Source organism: Bidens hawaiensis, unplaced genomic scaffold (genome assembly GCF_021521415.1).
Source record: "Bidens hawaiensis isolate Kalapana, Puna unplaced genomic scaffold, B.hawaiensis_p1.1 tig00031149_1, whole genome shotgun sequence".
Taxonomy (NCBI): Eukaryota; Viridiplantae; Streptophyta; class Magnoliopsida; order Asterales; family Asteraceae; genus Bidens; species Bidens hawaiensis.
Genome location: NW_027495234.1, coordinates 131101 through 135935, shown reverse-complemented (window position 1 = coordinate 135935; position 4835 = coordinate 131101). Strand labels below are relative to the sequence as shown.

Here is a 4835-nt window from a genome sequence, read left to right as displayed (position 1 = left end):
GCTCACTGACAATAGTACGAGGAGGAGCACGCTCTAGTACAAAATGTCACTATCAGCCGCTGCCTACCCACCAACTCCCATCGTGGCACGTACATAGCCCGTAGTTGGTGGAAAAGGAATATTATACAGCTGGCCGTACCTGCTTGGAAACCTACCTTCGGCTATAAATACTCCAACACCTTGGAACGGTATCATCATCTTATCTTCTCTAGCTATTTCTCTTAATATACACTTATATTCAGAGCAATCTAGTCTGATTCTCACGCCGGAGGGTGGTCACAAGGAGGAACCCCCCCCCCCCCTTCTCAGTGACGAGCTCACGGTGTCTGTTTTGCAGGTCAAGAAGAATAACCATCTTTGCCGGACCTAACCCTCGTGGGGAACATCTACGTAACCCTAAGATTATCCGTAATCTGCTGGGGTCACTTAGTGTTTCTTCACCGGCGGACCTACAATGTGTAGTGCTTTGAACCTGTTGTGGCTTTAGCTGCGGTGCACATAAGGTGTTCGATGTAATGCACTCTGTCCGTTTGAGTTTTGGAAAGGCTGTGATGGTTTGCCTAGGTACAATGCACATGAGGTGTTTGGCGGAATGCTTTGAAGATTGGTCTTTACTTCTTTATGTTATATATGCAAACCCGTTGTTTGATTATATTCTTGATGAACAATTTTACAAAACACAAATTAGATGCATATCACTTGAGTTTGGTTTTATCAAATTTGGTTTCCCATTATATCTTCATGAGGAAATTTGGAACTAATTGATGATCCATTTTTGATGTCTGATAAACAGATTTTGTTTCTGATTATTTAAATAGTTAAATTGTGTAAACTACATTGACATGTCATATTTGTCTTTCGGGTTGTATTTGATAAAGATGGAATTCTTGAGGAAATTTGGAGTGGGAAAGACTACATGGACATGTTAACCGCAGATGCTAAAGCTTCTTCGAAAATTAGCGAGGTTTAAGTTGCATATTTCTTTTTCTAATAATTGTTTTCACTATTATTTGCTTTCTAACGAAAATCGGTTATTATTCTCTAGAAATATATTTATTTATGAATGCATCAAAAGGTTGATTCATTCAAATTAGATAACGACGCTAAAGACATCGCGTTTTGAATTATATATCAATAATACTTATTTGTAAATTTCAAATAAGAAAAAGATAAAGAAAAATGCCTCCGGTCTGCCTCGATCACTCGATCTGTTTGAAAAAATAACCCATTTTAACCCGAACCCGCATTGACCCGTCACACAGTTTTTTATAGTTCGAAAGTTTGTAAAATTGATTTTAGATTATCCTTTATTGGTTGGAAAATTTGCATTATCACTTTATTTGTTTAAAATTTTACTCGCATTAACATTTTGCCATCTTAATTTTTTTGTTTATAACCTTATTTTGGTTTGGCTTCTTTCCAGGTATGAACAAAATGGGTTCTGAAATGGGTTCTAAATACACACTGTAGAGTGCATTGGTGGAGATGCTACTCAATAAAAAGCCTCAAAGACAAGTAAGATTGTTTCATTTGAACTTTTTTGCAAGTGAGAAATACTAATTTACCCTTTTTGTGGTGGTCTTATTTTTATTAACCAACCAGGGGCAACAATAAAAAGCCGCACAGACCGTTGCGAATGCTATTGTTATCTTGAATCTGATTAGAGAACGGATAAGGAGTTACGTAACGGAAGGTATGGAAGGTTGTTAACTTATACACACTATTCTTTAGCTTTACTTATTTCATATATTTGTTGGATTTTGCTATTTTAACAGATTTTATGTTTTTTAAAGCAGGCTGTCATTAATCTCCGCCGTCTTCCCATGGAACCTGCGTTGCTTCCGTCGTCGCTCTCTCTCTGCTTCAAACTGGCTTTTTACGTCTTCAACGGAATGTTTACCGACTTTCTGAATTCTGAGTGTGAGTAGGGGTCCAGGAGATAACAAATGGTAATTCAAGAAGCATAACACTTGGTGGAGACGTTGGTTTCAGGATACCTTTTTTCGTGTTTCAATTCGGGTATGTATTTTTTCCTAAATATTGTAGCCTTTAACTCGAGTTTTCTTTTCCTTATGTTTGATTTTGTTTTTTTTTTTTTGCTGGTTTGCGAAGCTTTTCCGATAACCATTCCGTTGGCCGTAATGTTTATTGTGTGATGCCTTATAAGGATTCGGTTTATTTCTTCTATCTGGCGATGCGGGTGGTTAGCTACTTGGTGTGGCAGCCTCGGTAGAAGCCTTTTGATGCTTCGAAATTGTTTGCAACTTAAAGTGTTTGTTATCAGACTATTTTTTTATGCTTTGTGGGTTCTTAAATTAGACTTTAGGTTGGATTAATGATATTGGTTAACCTGAGATGTGTAAGTTTTTTTAAGTGCATGTGGTGTTCGATGAAATGTCATTTGTTTTTGTATTTGGCTATGGTTTGACAACCCCCCGCAACGCGGGGGGTCGAAATACTAGTTCTTGTTTAAATTCAGCATGCTTGCTATGACTCGCGTAATGTTCATACAACAACTTATTCATATGAAATTATATGTGAGAAAAATTCAGATGTATATCCAAAATACAAAATTGTTGTGAGCTTTACACAAACATGCAAAAGGAAGCAAGATTCGAATTTGCAGCATTATAACCAATAATCTAGATACTTCATTGCCTTGTATATACCAATGATACGGGCTGGGATGAAGAATTTTTTAACGGTTTAGCTTGCCTTGATGATTTATGAGCGTCAAGAGGCATTGATTCATATTGACCAATAGAAGAGAAATCTGGTAGTGAAGACACTAGCGGCTACATATAAGATGCCACCGGCATCTTTGAGGGTGGTAAAGGTAGAGAAGCCTCCGAGTTCAGTACTTTAATGGCTTGTCTTATCGATGGGCGAAATTTTGAGTCGGGGTGCACACACCATAATCCAACGATCATTAAACGAGTGATTTCTTCTTCCTCTTTTTCAAACTCTACCCCGAGACTCGGATCAACGGCTTCTAAAAGATTGTCATTCCCGTAGAGCTCCCAAACCCACTCTAATAACATTATTTGTTTTTCTTGATCAACCTTGTAGTCAATAACTTTTCGCCCACAAGCTATTTCCAGTGCTACAACTCCAAAGCTAAAAACATCGGATTCCTTCGTTGCTCTGCCGGTAACTACACATTCAGGAGCCATATAGCCCAAGGTTCCAGCCAACACTGTTGTTTGGGAGCCTTTCTCATGGTCGACCAACTTAGCTAGACCGAAATCACCAAGTTTTGTATTGAAGTTTGAGTCCAGCATCACATTACTCGATTTGATATCTCTATGCAAAACACATTGCTCCCATTCTTCATGCAAGTATAGCAAAGCGGAAGCCAAACCATGGGCTATTTTGTACCTTGTATTCCATTTCAACAAGCTCTTTCCCTTGAAAAGATGTATATCTAAGCTTCCGTTTTCCATGTATTCATAAGCAAGCAGGAGTCCTCCTTTATCATGGCACCAACCAATGAGTTGCAACAAATTTTTGTGCCTCAGTCGGCTAATGATCTTTACTTCCGATGCATACTCTTTTATCCCTTGTTTGGAAGTCTTTGACACCCTTTTGACCGCGACATACGTCCCAAATTCTTCCAAAAAACCTTTGTAAACCCCTCCAAAACCGTCCTCTCCAAGCTTCTCTTTCTCTGCAAATTCAGCAGTTGACCGAGCTAATTGTTGGTAAGAAAACCTTCTAGGCATAAAGGCTTCCATTTCGAATTCATTGTTCATATCCAAAAGTCCAAGTTCCTCTACTTCATCACCATCGTTTTTCTTGCTCCTCCATAAAAAATATGCTAGTATAGCCAAACCAGTAACTAGAACCAACGTTCCAGCTGTTAATATCATTATACGCAACATATTGTTTTGGCCGTTGTTTTGATTAACCTTAATTTCAGTACTATTAAACTCCAAGATATTACATTGTGTTTTCCAAACACATTTCCAGTGGAAGCAGAAAACCCAAAAATTACCCACTCAGACAACAGAGGCCTTAGATCAATGGTGTAATAAAGCCCAGTTTCCCACATAAGTGAATTATTTTTGAAATTGGTGAAGGAAACACTATGATTTTTCGTATCAGAATAATAGTTAATCAAAACTTTACACTCTTTCCCGTATGTTTTCTTTCTAAACCATTTTCAACAGAAGTAATATCGTCAATATTAATACCTACCTGATCATCTATTGGAAAATTACTCTCGGAATCTTTTGCACCAAATGTATCAAACTTCACAGCGACAAATCGATGTAAAGTGGTTTTGGTTGCAGAATCCACAGGTATCCTCCTGTGTTTATCCAAGAATGATTATTAGCAAGGAAGAATGTTAGACCATCAGCATGATCACTGTTTGGGTATGACTCGATCACGAATGTGAAACGCGTGGAGAAACTTGCCAGATGGTCTGCGTCCCAAAGATGAAGTAGTTTGCTGTACCTGCTAACCAGACTGAACCCTGGGTCAACTGGATTCCATCATCAGGGGTGTAAGCTGCGTCACCTGACAATATTATATCATGGGAATTGTTTGGAAAATTGAAAGTAATTGAAGCTGCATAAGGGATTAAAGCAAGAAAGAAGCTAGCTAAGATAGACATGAGTCTGCACGAAGAAACTTTCTTAATTTAATAGATAGGTAGTTGTGCTTGAGGACATCATTTGTTGGAAGCAGAATTATTTGAGTTTTCAATCAACTTCCATGTAAAAAGTCATACAAAGACTTAGTCAGTCAACCTTTTCATATTTAAAGTTTGATTTCTATGAACACATGATTGACTTGTTCATTTGATTTTGTTTTCGTTATGGTCTTCTACG

At 37.9% G+C, this 4835-nt stretch overlaps 1 long non-coding RNA gene and 1 pseudogene across 1 annotated transcript; one reads left to right on the top strand and one right to left on the bottom strand.

The window, feature by feature from the left end:
- Positions 1-1400: 1400 nt before the first annotated feature.
- On the top strand, positions 1401-2429 carry LOC143581708 (uncharacterized). Its single transcript, XR_013143874.1, has 3 exons — positions 1401-1693; positions 1776-2019; positions 2113-2429. It is a non-coding gene; the product is annotated as an uncharacterized LOC143581708 (long non-coding RNA).
- A 45-nt stretch (positions 2430-2474) lies between these two features.
- LOC143581707 (L-type lectin-domain containing receptor kinase IX.1 pseudogene) lies at positions 2475-4618 on the bottom strand (annotated as a pseudogene).
- Between the last annotated feature and the right edge of the window lie 217 nt (positions 4619-4835).